Consider the following 18,303-nt stretch of genomic DNA (forward strand, 5'->3'; position numbering starts at 1 on the left):
GAAGTGGGGTGATCAGTAATAAAATAGAGGCGGTCCAAGAAGTATCATGTAAGTGCACTGTGACATGTTCGAAATGCATTTGGTTTCTTTGGTACATATTTATGGTAGATACAGTATATTAGGGTTATATGTGATTTAACCAAAGCTAAAATCATAGTGGTACATTTCAGAGTGGCCAAAATACCAAAAAAAAAGAATTGTTCTTTTAAAATTAATTTGGGGGGGTCTCCCCAAGCCTCCCGTTTTTCTACCCCACCCGAACCCCATCTCCAGCTATTTTAACCCCTTATCCCACTACCATATATATATTGAATTATTATTTTCGGTATTTTTTTGTTAGTATTTTGGCTTTCGGTGAAACGTACCACTCTGTTTTATTTTCCATAAAATGACTGGGTACCTATATTATTAGATGTGTTACATTCATTCATATGAGATTTTAATTTTGTATCTGATGCAGTGAGTGTATAAGGAGATTGTTAGCACCATATTTGGAATTGCATATTTGTTGACAGAATTGTATATTTGTTGACAACAAAGACATATTTGACGGGAGTATGTGATGGATATTTATATAATGGGAAAGTGTGATTTTTATATGGATAGTTAGAATCAACATATGTACAAGAAATAGCATTTTAAGAAGTGAAATATTAAACAATCTAGCAATTTATGACCTGTAGACATTTGCAGTTTATAATCATATAACCAGGACTGAAAATTACATAGCAATTGGATTCATTACTAACATTGAGTTGGAGTCTATCATTTAACATGTTTCTGTCTGTAGATAATAACATTTAAACTAACCCTATTGGATTTTATGCATGCTTTTGAATGCAATATTTAATTCATCAATGTTGTCCATATTTGGTTGCACTTTAAAAGTTTATTATTGTACTTTTAGAGATCATATTGGAAAATTAATCATCAAATTGAAGCATTGTAATTATTTTTTTAAGTGTTGTTTTGGTGTGTAAAAAGATTGTGAATCAAGCATGGTGAAGGGACTCTTCCCTTGGCCGCTTGCCAGGGCATTTGTGACATTCAGGGACTGGACATGAACAGGCTATGTCTGTGAGCAGTCGAACATGGACCTCACTGCAGGGGAGACATGCTCATAATCTCGAGAGGCCCAAAGCAAAGGGTCCAGAAACATGATGAAAACAAAATAGAAGAACAGCTTGAAGCATGCAGAGTGAAGGGATTTTTGAATTAGGATTCCTCTCATATCCAACAGGTACATAAGAAAGACTGCAATATAGACTGGAAGAAATGAAAGTCAGAAATAAAGAGAATAAAGAGTTTGGAGGAAATCTGGAATATACAAAATAAAGTTATTATGAATTGATCAACATTGTCTACCTAGTGCTTTGTTAACAAAACTTCATCAGACATAGTGTCAGAAGTGGGATCCGAAAGTTCCTGATCCAGTCTGCTGGTGGGAAATTAGCCAGAGTATACCTGTCAAAGATTATTCTCCCTCCTCACTTCGAACGTATGTGGCACCACCACAGAGATTTTAACATTCCTATCAGTAAGCTGCATTGACACTGGCACAAGAAATACGGGGAAGCCACACCTGCAACAGTTGATACAACTTGAGGCTCAACAGATTGGACATGGGACCGGCTTTTCCACAGATCCTCCAACAAAAATGTAATGTTGAAGAAAATGTCAACATATCAACAGCTATCTGCAGAAGAAAAACGTAAAGAGGTTATGTTACAATTATGGGATGGTATGGTCTTTAGAATTAGATTTTCAGAAGTATTTACCAATGGGGGGAGGGCACCATTTTTATTTTGCAAGGTCAAACAAGTTGCTAAGAATGCAAGTTGGTTGGAAGAATGCTGGAGTCAATATATTGGTCCCTTTCTCGTAAGAGAACTGAAGTTGACCCATCAAACAGCCAGTCCATCTGGGGTTACCCAAATGCAGATTTAAAGAAATCTATTTTTGAAAGACTTACTTTTATTGAAGTGGCATATTGGATAAAATAGCCCACTCTCATATTTCGATCTGGAGAGACCTTAGGGCAATTACATTATCAGGTATGTGATTGAGCAGACACATGTCTACAGTCTCCAGTCACTGCATCTTAAAGAATGATGGAATGCTTGTTCTCAAGCAATTTCTTTATGCCTTCTCTATATTCATAGAATGGCGAGGAATCAATCAATATTGCTTAAGTCTGCTGAGAGCAAACACAGATCAAATGTCATTGGTCGAACCCTTCCAAACCTCTGCTCTGAGGGCAGTCGCAGATAGACTTTACGGGAAAGACCACCCCTCCAAAAGAAACCCCTATGCTCACATTGCTCTAGACATAGTGCACATGTCTCTGGTGAGGGGGAGCAGTGCTCATCACGAGTTCAGTGGTCCTCTGGCCTGCCTCATGCCTTCATTCTTCTATGGTCATAATGTGAGTGCCGCAAATGTGGGTAATAAGGATAGTTAGTGCCACCTGTTAACAAGTGCTCTGTAACTGCAACCTCTGGTATTCAGTGCTATAGAAAACAGCACATTATTATTGTTTAGCAAATCGCTGGGCGAAAATATGTAACTGTAAGAAAACACCTTTAAAAACAGATTTCAAGGTGGGGAAAGTATTCATACCATCTACACTATAGTGTTTTATTAGTGGTGAATGGGGCCATGCAGTCTTAGCTTGCCCAATCAGACAACATTTGTTGAACTTAATAGGTGAAGAAAGCCCTTAGAGCACTCGGACCTAAGAGGTGTTGAGAGAACTTGGACCCAAGAGGTGCCTACAGTCCTGAGAACACTTGAGCCTGAAAGGTGCAGAGAACCCCAAGATCACTTGAACCTGAGAGGTGCTGAAAGCACTTGAACCTGAGATGCATCTACAATTGTGAGAGCTCTTGAGTCTGAGACATGCAGAGAACCATGAGAACACTTGAACCTGAGAGGTGCAGAGTTCTTGGAGAACACTTGAACCTGAGAGGAGCAGAGTTCTCTGAGAACACTTGAACCTGAGAGATGCAGAGTTCTCTGAGAACACTTGAACCTGAGAGATGCAGAGTTCTCTGAGAACAATTGAACCTGAAAGGTGCAGAGACCCTCAAGATCATTTGAAGCTGAGAGGTGCTGAAAGCACTTGAACCTGAGACGTACCTACAAGCCTGAGAGCTCTTGAACCTGAGAGTTGCAGAGTTCTCTGAGAACAATTGAACCTGAAAGGTGCAGAAAAGCCCAAGATCACTTGAACCTGAGAGGTGCTGAAAGCACTTGAACCTGAGATTTACCTACAAGTCTGAGAGCTCTTGAGCCTGAGAGATGCAGAGAGCCCTGAGAACACTTGAACCTGAAAGGTGCAGAGAACCCAAGAGCACCTGAACCTGCGAGGTGCTAAAAGCACTTGAACCTGAGATGCACCTACAGTTCTGAGAGCTCTTGAGCCTGAGAGATGCAGAGAATCCTGAGAACACTTGAACCTGAAAGGTGCAGAGACCCCCAAGATCACTTGAACCTGAGAGCTGCTGAAAGCACTTGAACCTGAGACGTATCTACAAGTCTGTGAGCTCTTGAGCCTGAGAGATGCAGAGAACCCTGAGAACACTTGAACCTGAAAGGTGCAGAGAACCCAAAGATCACTTGAACATGAGAGGTGCTGAAAGCACTTGAACCTGAGATTTACCTACAAGTCTGAGAGCTCTTGAGCCTGAGAGATGCACAGAACCCTGAGAACACTCGAACCTGAAAGGTGCAGAGAACCCCAAGAACACTTGAACCTGCGAGGTGCTGAAAGCACTTGAACCTGAGATGCACCTACAATTCTGAGAGCTCTTGAGCCTGAGAGATACAGAGAACCCTAAGAACACTTGAACCTTAGAGATGCAAAGTTCTCAGAGAACACTTGAACCTGAGAGGTGCAGAGTTCTCTGCGAACACTTGAACCTGAGAGATGCAGAGTTCTGTACAGGAGAGCGAGATGTCCACCAACGGGCCCATAGGTCGTGCTCACCCTCTAGTACTTGTAAGACAAGATAGCTGCACCATGTGAGGGATGGGGGTGCAGGATGCACTTACTCCAACATGACTCAATAATGAGGACTAGTTTGGCAAAAGGAAGTCTGTTTAATGACAAGTACATCAAACAGGGAAGCAGTTGGAACTCACCCCCAGTTGGGAGTGATTGTTATGTAACTGTTTCTCTTTGTTTTTCAAAATTCTAAAAATAAAATTTTTTAAAAAAAAGAAAACAGGGAAGCAGTTGGGAATCAGCATCGTTGCGACCACCTGTCTCGCTCCGACTTCCCCGAACTACCGTTGAACAGCAATTTTTATACACAAAATTCATCATCATTGACGTCTAATTCTAAAAAACTCATCATGCAATATAATTGGTTAGGAAAGGTAACTTAAATATAGGTGTTATATCTGTATATGATAATGGAGCATGCAGATTTGATAACTCTTATCGGTTGGGCGTCTACACCCCTCCCTCTACATCAAACATGATAGATGTCACTACAAGTACGACATCTCATTGGTTCTATGATATATAGGACCCTAGATAACTTGGTCCATTGTGATTGGGCTAGTTACACCCCTAGACATAAATCTCCACTTTTAATTAGCAGCATGCAGAATGGACACCCAGGTGCCTGGTGTCCCAACTTTCACCCTGCCTCCCTTCCATCAATCAGTATCTTGGGCTATGTGTCAATTAGTTGGCTGGGTATGGCCTCGAAACTGTAGCCTCTTATCAGGAAAAGTTATGGCATCCTCGGGTTCTGGGTGACATCAGGCGGTGGTACCTCTTCGCGCCTGGCTAATCACGTGTTAGTTCACCATGAATCTGCTTCAGTTCCCAGCTTTTAGTGTATTTAATTCTGTTTCGGCCTCGCCACCTGCATGGGCCCCCCTTATCTTGACCTTCATGGGGCAGGCTGGTATGTTCTGAAGTTTGAGTGTTGTTAGCTGGTGCTCTCCTCCCTTTCTCTGGATGACCTTGATTTCCTAGGAATGAGCCGCTCTTTGTTGAGTTTCGATTCCGCTCCTTCTCTTGGCTTTGGCTGGCATATGAAACCAGGCCTGTTAGGCCTCTGGCCGCCTGGGCATACTTCTGCTTTTACAAAATGGAGTCGCACTTGTATAGCATGCCTTATTGAGGTAGATATAGTTGGCGCTTGCCGCTCTATTCTTCTACTAAGCATTGCAAGCAGAATCGTTTTCTAAGCTTCTTGCGTTCCAAGCCTATTTACACACATTTAACTGGTTGGTTACTTCCATCTTATCTTGTAGAAACGTTTCCTTATGTTTTAACATCGTCTCTTCCCTGTGTCCATCACATCTATTTTCATAGCTACTCGCACTGGCGTGCTAACTTCGATAGCCATTTTTGTTCATTCACGAGTCTGTCCAGGCCCTTATGTCATTTCCACTGACCTTCCATTAAGGCTTTTTGGGTCTCTTCATGGACCGTCTGTAGGTACTCTTCATTTCGTCTCAGCGGCTGGTACGGCTGTCTAACAGGGTACCGTGCTGCCCAGGGCTGTCTGGTTATGGGCGCTTCAACAGGTATGGATCTTCTGATGTACACTGTGCAGAGTCCCAGTGCAGCTCTTTGTTGGTTCGCCTGCTCCTCATACGTCACATACCTTGGTGAGTACTCTCCTGGTGCCTCAAAATAAGGGGCAGAGGTGCAGGCCATGTCTGGGACCTCCTCTACACTCCCCCCTCTGGTCGCTTCATCGACCACTTCTGCAATCTCTTTTGCATTTATTTCCTTTGATTCTTCGGTGTCATGTTCATCGTCTTCAGGGTTTGTACATGATGGTGTGAATGTGTGAGTCTTTGGAGTCCATATTTTTATCACCCCTTTCAAACTCCCTGCTGTTTTCACCTGTTCGTCTTTGTTCCATGTCATTAGCTGGCATTGTCCATTTGGACTGCAATAGATCCATTTTCCTTCATACCTTCGTTGTTTCTTAGGATATGTGAACTTTGTTCCTTCTGGTGCAAATTTGTTGGCCTTCACAAAGTCTCTTATTTCTTCATCAATCAGGTCTCTGGGTTTCCATCCTGGTTCGACATCAACCATTATTTTCACCCCTATGGCTTTCTTTGCAATTTTCTGGCTGTGTAATGATTATCTTGATAACACAGAATCCTAGCAGTACCATTGCTAGTAAAGCTCCCAGAAACTTGAATATATCTGCCATCCATTGTGGGACCCAGGAGTAAAGGGCTCCAAACCAGCTGTCATCGTCCACTTCATCACTTTCATCGATCATCTGTTTTTTTTAAGTTTGTCAACATACTTATGGCCTCTGTTAGTGTTCCGTTTTCTTCATCATGAGATGGTACAAATGTGCAACATGATTCTTCGATTTTTGCACAAACATCTCCATCCATCGCTGTGATCATGTCAAGCACATATCTGTTCTGGAGGGTCATCAGTCTGATTGCTCTCAGTTCTTCTTTGATTGTGTTAAATCCTTTTATAGTGGTATTGATGGTTTGCAGTAACTCCCATCTGGTTGGCTGCAACCATTTAGCATTCACTCCAATTTGGATGTGTGGCAAGAGCATCGTGGTGAACACTGTTGAGGTGAGGCTGAATAGCCTGTGTTCGTATGGAATTACATGGAATGTATTTTCTGATTTGGCAGAAAAGTAGTTTTCTCTCTTCATTCTGGATACCAGTTCCACAGATCTTCTTCTCCTTAGATGAGCATCTGCCTTCGGGAAACTGTCCAAATTCAGGTCATTCTTAGGGATCATTAGTGCGGGAACATGGACGTTCACCAGTGTGCATATGCCTCCCCAGTTTTTCGGCAGTCTTATGTATGCCTTGGATCCACATGCCCAGTAATGGTCTATAATAACTGCGGTTCCTTGTGTCATTCCGGGGGCTTCAAAGATTTGTCCACAGTTTACATTTTCTCCCATTTTCCTCGTGCCATTACTTCTGAAGAATAGTTTTGGGCTTTCCAGTGGTACTATCTGCAGGGGTCCTCCTCTGTCTTCGACCCATGTTAGCGGCTTTACCAGGTTTGGCCATAGAGGTTTGCATAACATCTGCACATTCTCTATTGCTTCTCGGCAGGCTCCAAAGACCATCCAAGCTCGGCAGATTACTACTCCTTCTTCCCAACCATTTGGGGAAACCACTGTTCCCCAAATCTGCATTTGGCCTCTGTTCTTCCAGATTTGAGCCTCTTCTGCAGTTTTTCCTTGAACGTTCAATCTTGGGTTTATTACCCAACGTGTTCCTGATCGTTTGATGCCAGGATTCTCGTATCTGATCATGTGATTCCTTGTGTGCGCCCTGTTTCTTGTCTTAATGTCTTGGACGTAGCCATCTTCATACGCGTAATCCTTTTCATTGGCCCATATCAACGAGGTGTCTCTTCCCATAAATTGTCCTCTGGTGTTGCACATTGCTACATGTGACATACAGTGTGCTGTGGGTACATCAATTTCTACAGCCACGAAGATCTTGGATTTTCCCATGCTGTACGGTAGAAGAGCACAGACAAAGCAATCTCCTTCAGACTGCCTTCGTCCTACTTCCTTCATGTGCTGGCACCATATGTTATTTCAGAGATGGGCTGTGCTGTCTAGGTAATCGTTGAGCTCATTGTCATCTTCATGCAGGTTTCTCTTGATTCTCAGCGCTCTTCTGTAATTTGCTATTACTATGTCCTTAAAAGCATCTGTGCTGCTTTTCCACTCTGTGCGTCTTGTTAGAGCAGGCTGCCTTGGCTGTATCGCAGTGGTAGAAGAAGGTTTTTCGTTTCTTTTCCTTTCCTCTTGTAATCTTCCATAGAGGTTCTCTAATTGCTGTTGGCTCACCAACTCCCCAATGTGTGGCTGTGTCGTAGGTCTGGTGCTTGTTCCTTGCATCTGAGTTGACGTGCTTACTGTTATATTCTCTGTAGTTCTATTTTTCAGCTCCTCGTGCAGTTTCTTTGCTCTGACTATGAATGGGAACAAATAATCTATCAGTGCTTGTGTTTTCTCTGTGCGTTCCTTTGTGGCTACTTCTGTTCTTTTGAGGGATTTTGCTATGCCCTCTTTCATTGGTTTCTCACTTGGTTCTTCTTGGTTGCTTCCGCTATTTTCTGGAACTGATTGTTCGGCAGGCAGTCTCCCCTTCTCTGCTTCCTTCGTTGGAGGCCCTGTAGCCATAGACACTTGCCCTTGTCTGTGTGCGGGTGCGTGCTGTGGTCAGTGCCGCATTTTCATTAATTCCGTGCTGACGCTGTCTCCAGCTTTTCTCGTCATTTGTTACCTAAAGTGTGTCTGAAAGACTGCTAATTATATTTAATTTTAGTTTGTTAACTTTACCATCAGGTTTTCTTGGGACTGGGATGACTATATATGATCTGGGTGCTTTCGTAGACACCAGACGTTCATAATCTGGTGGCTGCACTTAGATTGGGACACTTCACGCACCAATAAAAAATGCAGTTCTGATAGTCAACGATAGAAAGACAATGATAATTACTACGCATATACACATAATAGACTTGTAAGACATCTGGCAGCATTTCCTTCCAGGGAAGCGGGGGCGCCCCTGTGCTGGCGGTAAAACCAAGTCACTGTTCTGTGCCCCCATTTCAAACAAGTCCATAGTCAGTTATTTATTCCTTTTCTTGCTCTGATTTCGTAGCTCATGAGTTCATTACTACTAAAGTGACGAGTTTTTTTTCAAGTGTCCCCCCTCTTGCGGGTGCTGTCAGTAATCTCTGGGTTTGCAGTACAGGTCCTGTGCTAGACTATGGAAAAGGGTTAGGCTAGCAACTTTTGTACATCACATTCATAATGCATATTTACAGTAGGTAAAGTCCCAGTGCATTCCTCGAATTTGCGTTGGTACTGAGGACATGCTGGAACATGTTCAATGCGAAGGAATGAAAAGGTGGAACTGCTAAAAATTACACAAAAATAAAATGTTGTAAAAATAAAAATAAAAATGAAAGTGAACATAAAAAATAAAAATAAAAATATGGAGAAATAGAGGAAAAGGTAAAAAGAAAAAATAAGATGATGTAGTTCTTGTCTCTGGTCTCCTCGATCTGTCCTGTGGCAGAAAATTGAAGAACTGTGTCTCTGTCTTCGATTTGTACCACGGCGGAAGATAAAGCACTGTCTCTCTGTCTCCACGATCTGTCCCACGGCGGAAAGTCTCCCTAGAACCTCCTAAGGTATTCTCGCTGGAAGTTAGACAGCTCCACCTGGAGCATTATGCCGTGGAGGAGTGTGCCCATGTGTGGGACATTGGCTGGATCTCTAAGGAAGGTGATGACGTCAACATCTGCAGACCTCCCCACCATTTCCGGATAGTCTGTGACTAGTCTAAGCAGGACATTGTGCGCCAGCCGGGTGTCCTCGGGTGATAGGGACATTTGTCCTGTTTGGCTGGGTCCTGGTCATGAGCTTTTCTTTTGATTCACACAGTCTCTGCACCTTCCTGTTGCGTGGACTGCCACGAGGTGATTTAGTTTAGTCCACAGCTGGTTCAACTGAGCTAGGTTTATTGGGTCTCTGATGAAAGTACGTGTGTCAGTTGTTCTCCCGACGAGTCCTGGGTATTTCTCGATTATTTGAAAGAACAAAGTGAATGTGCGTTCATCAATGTCTACCTGCGGCGGAAGCATTTGTGTCCTCTTTGCTGTGCTCGGGTAGCTCAGCGAAGGCTTCCGTGATGACAGTCAGCAGTTGCCTGATTATTTTCTCATTCGCAGGATCTTGAATAAAGTTTGTGACACTGGTTTCTCTCCCTATGAGTGACGGATATGATATTACCACCAGCTGGAAGTAGGTTAGAACATCCCACTTGAGGTCTCTGCTGGGAGATACCATAAATTCTGTAAACAAAGTCTCGACACTGGTTGCTTTCAGGATGCTGTGTTACGCTCTCAAGAAATGTCTTATTTTTTTTTCTCTATCAGAGTCTTGATTCTTTATACTACTTGAGGGTGACGTTATTTCAAAAGTTTGTTTTATCAGCGTTGTTGTGGCTTTGTGTATGTAGTTCTCTTCTCTATCCTGCAACGGTGGTGCACAGAGTGTCCATGTTATTGTTCTTTATCACCTTTCGCTGGTTTGGGGAAATGTTCTTATTTAAAAGTCACAAATTAAAACAGAGTTCTTTGTCATTGTTTTGCTGCTCATGCGTCCTTCTTCCTCGCCATGGATCTTGTCTGCACGTGCTGAGGTTCTTCCCCGTTGTCTGTGGCTTCTCTGTGGTTCGGTGCAGCTGGAGGGCTTTCTCCTATATAAGGTTTAATGTTATTCAGGAAGAGCCATGCCCTTCTGCCCTGGACTTTGACGGCTGAAGGAGTGCAGTCCGCTACGATGAAAGGGCCATTGAATCGTGGTTCATCGCACTTCTTCCTTGTAAAGTTCCTTATAAGAACAGCATCCCCACGGAAGATGAGGGGCATGCATAAACCTTGTGCTGCGTCTATTTCAGCATTTCCTGTTGTATTTTGTACTGTGCTGGACCCTTCTCGCCGCCGCTGCAGCTGGCCTGAAATGACAGAGACGCTGGATGTCATACAATTCAAGTACTCCTGCATCTCTGTCCCCAAGACCTCACTTGTTTGCTGGGCATCACATCTAGCTCTATCTCGGGGGTAAGTGGGGTCCTCATCCTTCTGCCTGTGACTATCTCGTGCAGCGTGAGATGATTGTTGGAGCCTGGTTGGTTCCGAAGTGCATACAATGCCAGTGGTAGACAGTGCAGCCATCCCTTTATTAATGTGAGTTTCAGCTTGGCTATCAACAAGCTGTTGAGCCGCTCACATATGCCATTCCCCTCCGGATGATAGGCCGACGTGAACTTGTGCTTTATACCAAGCAACAAGCTGATCTGCTCGAAAACTGCATTAACAAAGTGAGCCCCATTGTCTGACCTCATTATCTCGCACACCCCCCATCTAGGGAACACTTCCCTCACTAGAAATTTAGCAGCACAGGTAGAGTCTGGGTGTGCACAGGGACCTGCTTCTGTTCATCTAGAAAATGGACACACCACCACAATTAAATACCTGTACCCATTGCACACTTGAATCATGTCGACGTAGTCGATATGCAAGTGCTGGAATGGCCCATTTGGCCAGGGGATAACTCCTCTTACTACTTTTAGTGTGTGCCCAGCGATGAATTGCTGGCAGATTATGCAGTTCACCATGAAGAGCACAACATGCTCTGATAAATTCGGTGTAAACTAGTCTTCTGCGAGCGTTGCAGCGAGATTTTCTTTTGACATATGTATAGGGTAGTGTAATTGCTCCAATGCTACTTTCAGTAGGGCGACAGGCATTACTGGTTTACCAGTGCTGTCTTGCCTCCACAACCCGTCAAAGGAGTTTAAGGAACACCCTCGACACTTCCACACATTTTTCTCCTCCTGAGGTGCCTCCCCTTGGAGTTCCATTAGCTGAGTCTGTCCCATGTTGCTATAGGCCTCTGGTGTGGCTCGTGCTACCATCATACGCTCATGGGTCCGTGCCACCTCCACGTCCATGATTGTTTCATCCTTGGATGCCATGCGCTTGACTTCCGTGTCCGCTTCATGAGTTCCACGTGACACGAAATCTGTCCCTTGGGTGTGGGCGGCGCATTTCACGACCGCTATGCCCACTGGCAGCGGTAGTGCTTTTATCAACCTGTCCAATAAGGCTGCATGTTGCACGAGCGTGCCGTCTGCTCAGAGGTAGCCCCTCCTTTTTCAGCGTGCTAGTCTTGCGTGCACGGTATATGTCACATATGCAGAGTCACTGTACACCGTTACTTCCTGGTCTGCATGATTCTCAATGTCGAGAATCAGCGCCAATATTTCTGCAGCTTGCGCAGAATAGTGAGATGGTATTCGTGCACTGACGAGTACCTGGAACTTTCCATTCGCTAGGTGTTTTATCACAGCCACTCCTGTGTATCTTTGTCCATATTCTTGCTCGATTCTAGATGAGCCGTCAATAAACACGATCTCACCTTTTTTTCTTTTACCCTGGGGATTTCATCATAGAATTCCTCATAATTCGCGCAGTCATGTACGGGTTCTCCCTCTGTGACCGGCTCAGCTATGAACGTAGCTGGATTCACAGTTTTACATCGCAGTATTTTGATCGATGGGTTAGAAATAATCACTTCATATGCGGATGCTCTCTGAGATGTCAGCGTGCCCTTTGGCTTCTCTAGTATGGCGAACAACGAGTGCTCGACATACAATGTCATGGAGCACCCCATCACAATGGATGACGCCTTTTCAATGGCGAACGTGGCAGCAGCTAGATTTTGTTTGCATGGGAAGTGGCCCTTCATGACCAGGTCCAGACTCCCGCTGAAATATGGTAGGGGCTTGTACCCCAGTGAGGTTCGCTGCGCGAGCACTGCCGTCATGAAGTTACCATCGGTGTGTGAGATCAGGTAGAATTCCTCCGCATAATTAGGAATCCCGAGAACTGGGGCCTTACAAATCGCCCCCTTGAGTTCTGCAAACCCTTTTCCATTGCCTCAGTCCATTCAAATGTTTCCCTTGTCGCCTGGGCCTTCTTTAGGGCTTGGTATACGAGCTGTAGTCGAAGACCCATGCTCTGACATAATTGCACAGTCCTAAGAAGCTTTGCATTTGTTTTATCGTGAGCGGTTTTGCCGTGTTCATGATAGCTTCAGCCATTTCAGGGGTTACCTTTTTCCCTTCGTGTGAGATTAGCTGTCCTATGTACAGCATCTCTCGCTGACAGCATTGTAGCTTTTCCTTGTCAACTTTATATCCTTTCTCAGCCAGGATAGTCAATAGTTGGACAGAGTCGCGCCTGCATTGTTCCTCAGTGACGCTGCATATCAGAATGTCATCCACATACTGCAAAACAACACTGTCTACTGCAATATTGTTTAGGTCCCTCTCCAGGACTCTGTTGAAGATGGATGGAGACTCACAGTACCTCTGTGGCAGCCTCGTGCTTTTCAGGCGCATTTGCGTGAAAGTAAACAACGTCAGGTCTTGTGAGTCACGGTGTAGCGGGATTGAGAAAAACGCATTTTTCAAGTCAATCACCATGAAATATTTTGCCTCAGTGGGTATGTTGCATAGAATTGTGGATGGATTAGGGACTAGAGGGAACTCGGCTTCAACTATATCACTTAATGCTCTTAAATCTTTGATTAAACGCCAAGACCCTCTCTTTGATTTCTTGACAGGGTAAATCACTGTGTTGCAAGGTGATTCTGACGTCACTAGGATGCCCTGCTCCACCATGGCAGAAATTGTTTTAGCAATCCCTTCATCTGCCTTTCTGAACATAGGATATTGTCGTGCTCTTGGTAAAAGTGCTCCTGATTTCAGTTTAATTTTCACTTCACCTGCCCCCTTCAGGAGGCCTACGTCATAGGGCCCTGTAGTCCATACCGGGGCAGACACTTGGGCCATGTCGTCATCAAAGTATTCTGGACGTATTAGCGCCAACATCATTCTCTGTGGCACCTCCCGTTTGATCATTTTGACCCAAAATATGAGACTTACTTCCACCCTTGTCTCTTCTAGGTCAGGGTGTTCTTCGAACAGATCGTCATCGGTGACGTCAGTCACTCGATACCCTTCTTCGATGGTGATAATTACACACCATTGTCTGCCTTAGTCGTCATATCCTTCGACCGATACCACTTTCCCTCGCACTGCGGCAGATTGTATCATTAAGGGAAATACTTGTCCCTTTTCTTCATGCATAGGTATTCTTGGGTTTATAGACATAATTTCGAAATCAAAAATTTCGAAAGTCAAAAAGTCGAAAAAAAAATGTTGAAAAAAATAATGTCGAATTTATTTTTTATGACGTTTTTTTTTCGAAATGTGGGGTTCCCCCCAACCCCTGTTTTTTCTTTTTTTTTTTTTTTACCTATTTTTTTTATATAAACTAGAGCCCAAAAAAAAATATCGAAAAAAAAAATAATTCGACATTTTTTTTTTCGACATTTTTGATTTGACTTTTTTGACATTCGAAATTTTGTATTCGATATTATGACTGGACACCGTATTCTTGCTCTGAATAGAAACTCATCAGGTGTCCTCATAGTTCTCTCTGCAAGGCCTGGCAATCCCGCCATGAGCACCCGTACGCCATATGCGAAGACTTCTGGCTCTAATGGTATAGCTCTCATGGCTATAAGTCCGGAGTATGCTCTGATCATTTCGCACACATTCGAATAATGCATTCCTGGAGTGGAGCACACTATACCATTCTCGGTAAATGAGATTGTCATATTCAACTTAGTCATTAAGTCCCGACCCAGGATATTTACTGGGGTTCGACGTGAATATAATAAGGGTACATTCATTTCGTGCTCTCCCACAGAGACTGGGAGCGCGTCTGTAAAGGGAACTCTACTGTGAGCTCCCGTGAAACTCTCAGTATCTATGGCCTCGCCGGACAAGGAAATCATGCCTTCTCGTATGCACGAGCACGTCGCACCCGTGTCAACTAACAAGCAATATTCTTCACCCCCTATGACGACATTCACCCTAGGTTCCCTATTAGGGTCTGGTGTCACTGATAGGATAGAACACATCAGAGTCCCCCGTGAGCTGTCCTATTTCATATAGAAGTTGGGCCCACTGCATACTTGCTGATTTCCCCCATTTCAAGGGTTGACTCCCCCTCCGGAGCTTGGGGCCTGCAACATTTGCGGTGGTGCCAGCTGGGATTGTCCTTGCAGTACGTTCCCCATGTGCGAGAGTTGAACCACTTGCTGTGCACCTTGCTGCAAGCCTGACACCTCCTGCTGCACTGTGTGATTTTGGGCACTGCCCTGGTGTGGGACAGCAGGCTTATTCACCATGCCTGTTCCCATTCCTTGGCCGTTTTGCCACATGCCTTGGCTTCCGCACATGCGCGCCACATGTCCTGTCATTCCACACAGCCAACACACTGGCAGTGGTCGGGCCATCTGTCCATCTGTGCGTTCTGAAAGCCTCCTTGATTATTCTGAAAGCCTCCTTAGTTACCTCGAAACCCATCCCGATTACTCTGCCATCCTCTTCCTCCAAAACCCCTTTACCTCGGGTAAAATCCCGCGCTACACTGATTATTCAGCAATGGGTTTGTCGCTTGCTGTGCGCGCGGTTCAGCTGGGCTTGTCAGCATGGCTCCCTCGAGAGCATAGTTTGAGAGTTTCTTTTGCACCAGCTCTGCCTCCTCGCCCTTACGAGTTGCTTCCTTTTTCCTTTTTATTTTCTTGCAACAATCTACAGTAATGTGCAATTGTCAACTGTATTTCAGGCCATGGTTTAGCTTCTATTCCTACCAATTTCTTGAGCTGTTTTTGCACTGGCTCAGGCAACCCTTGGCATAATATATGGTAGAATACCGGGATAGATTTCATCCAAGACTCATGCGTTTCGAGTACCCACGTGTCTTGAAAATTCTGGATATAAATCAACGGATCCTCTGACTCTTTCATTTTCTGAGTCATTATAGCCCCCATATCAGAAGTGTCTGGATATAGCGTTCGCAGCACTTTCCACACTGCTGCTCTACAATTATTAAATGGCGCTCCGTCATGGGAGGTGTTAATTAGGGTTACCCTAGGGTAGCCTGCCCGGTTCCATACATCATCTGCTCTTTCACCAAGTATGGCAATTAGGAGGCCCTTAATGTCCCCTATTGCTAAGATGACCCCCCGTCATTTTTTCTAACTCATGTATCCACTTCCCGGCTCCCGATGTCAGCATTAGAAGTTTATTTTTTAGGTTCTCTCGGTCCATGTGTGGCCATTGAATATATTGTGGTCTTGCTCCCCCTTTTCTAGCAGCGGGAATTGGAATGCGCAGTCTTCCTTTTCTTTCCCCATAGCTCTCTGGTCTATCGCTGGGGTAGCATTTCCGCCTTGCCGTCTCCCTGGCAATGCCCTTAATCTATCTGCATAGGCAGGTGCTGACGCCCCCCTCTGACCGTGGGGTGTTCCTACATGTCGGCCTCCCCCCAGGGAATCTCTGTTCTAGCCCATCGTATATCTTATCAATCATTTCCCCAATGCTTCTGGTGTCGACGTCATCCTCAATATTTGTCCCACTCGTACCTGGTACCGAGTCATGTGCAGGAAAGAATTCTTCTATGTCTTCCCATCCTACAACAGGATTGGGTTTTTTAACTTCCTGCTCCAAATATTCAAGATCCCGTGCCCTCTGTCTGCGCTTATGTTCTGCTTCCTCATCTATTCCCTTGAGCTTCCTCGCTTCTTCTCTAGCCTTGTCTACTTCCCTCATCCTTTTGTTTCTACGTCCTTTGCCCTTCTAATTTCCTCATCTTCTTTTCTCTTCATTCTCTTTTCTCGTACCCTTTGCTCTTCTTCCAACCTTTGCTTGTTCTGTTTGTACTGGTCGTAGGCTGCCTTCTGTTTGTGATCAAGCTGTTTCTCTTGTTCTTCGAGATATAGTTGTTCTCGCTTCAGCCTATCCTTCCCTCGTGTCCTTTCATCCCTTATTTCCTTTTCCTTTTCGCTCTCTCTCCTTGGCATCTCATCAGACCTCTCTCTTGGCCTTCCATCATCACTTCCTTTTCCATCTAGTTTCAGCAATATCTGCCCTCCCATCCATTCGTCTTTTGCAAATGTTATCTCGTCAGTTCTATCTTCACTTCCTTTCCCTTTCTTTCCCTCTCTCTCCCTAACGAGAGATGCACAACTCTGTGCCTGATCCTTTCCTTCGTCATTGCGTCTCTCCTTGTCCCTCGGGACTGCGGACACAAGATTAATTTCCTGGTCCTTTTCTTTATTGTCGTCATTACTATACGTAGGCGACTCATATGCGGGGTTGCTATACCCTGTGGCTGCCTTTAGTTCTCTTAACGGGTAGAGCCCCTCTGTCTTACTTCCCTCGATGGCTGGCTCAGGCGGGGCCGGTGGCGCGGTAGGCGTCGCATCCCCCTCCGTGCAGACATTTAATATCCAATTTGCAGGAGGCTCTTCCTCCTTCGTCTGCTCAGACATCTTCCATAGTTCTAGAACAGCAAGACGTTTCTCTAGCTTCTTGCCTGTATATGTGGCATGTAGATAAGTCGTCATGTGTTGTAAAACGGCTTTTGATAGGGACCCATTCTGTGGCCAAGGCATAAACATCTTGTGGGCGGTAGCCGTAACCCACTCTGTGCTATACTTTTTTAATTTAGGTGCATGCTTAGGTAGTGGCTTGCATAGATGCGCAAGTGGGTTGACCTCCTCCATTTCAGTTCCGTTACCAACAATATTTATACAGTTTGCTATCCTTCTACTAGTATGATCGAGCACCAGATACGCAAGCTCCAATCCAATCTTTTCCCACCAAAATGTATATTATCAATTAACTGAAAACCATCAACTCATTGGCGATTCCCTCTTCTTCACAGAATCGCGTAAAATCAAATTTCATCTCACACAATCAACGATACAGTTCTCTTACATTCAGCATACAACAGAACACATAGGACAGACACTTGACAGACTAGACGGACACCAGCTGGTCATACATACACCTGCCTTCTAATCAATACCCCGTCATGGAGTTTAAACAAACTCCTTTAATGCGTCTTTAAACGTCATCGTAGTCTAACTGCCCCTTATTATATGGGCTATGAGTTCACGTTTCTTCTGACCGCTGTATTAAAGCGCAGGAACAAGGCGATTCCTTACGTTTTTCTCTCGGGTGCCCCCCGTTTTCCTCTTTTATACTCAAGTTATTAACCCCTTATATACATACAGTTTTCTCAACTTCTGACTATTTTATTTTTTCTCTGCCACCCGTGGTTACCTTTGCCTTGCTTGTTCTAATGCCTACAAGACATTTGCCAAAGTAACAAGTTTGTTGTTTCACTCACCGATCACATCTTTTCCTCTCTGGAGCTTTGGGATCACTGCCCCTCCTTTTCAGCCTCTTGCGGTCTTTTTGTCCGATTGGCTGCCCGTGGGAATGAGAAGGGTTATGCTTGGAAAGGCGAGTTCCTTCAGACCCACTGCAGATTTTTATGGACTTAGACTATCATTGTCCACGGGAAGCTTCTCAGCCTACTCAGCCGGAATGGCGAAAGGACTTGTGATATTGCCAAAGGCCTAGAGTTACTTTGTGCCGTCGGTCTATAGGTGTCTTATAACTACATTAATCAATAATTCATAATCGATGGCTGAACCATCCTCATGCTACCAAGTGTACAGGAGAGTGAGATGTCCACCAACGGGCCCATAGGTCAGTGCTCACCCTCTAGTACTTGTAAGACAAGATAGCTGCACCATGTGAGGGATTGGGGTGCATGATTCACTTATTCCAACATGACTCAATAATGAGGACTCAGT

This window comes from Ambystoma mexicanum, chromosome 5q (assembly GCF_040938575.1).
Source record: "Ambystoma mexicanum isolate Mex_15411 chromosome 5q, UKY_AmexF1_1, whole genome shotgun sequence".
NCBI classification, from domain to species: domain Eukaryota; kingdom Metazoa; phylum Chordata; class Amphibia; order Caudata; family Ambystomatidae; genus Ambystoma; species Ambystoma mexicanum.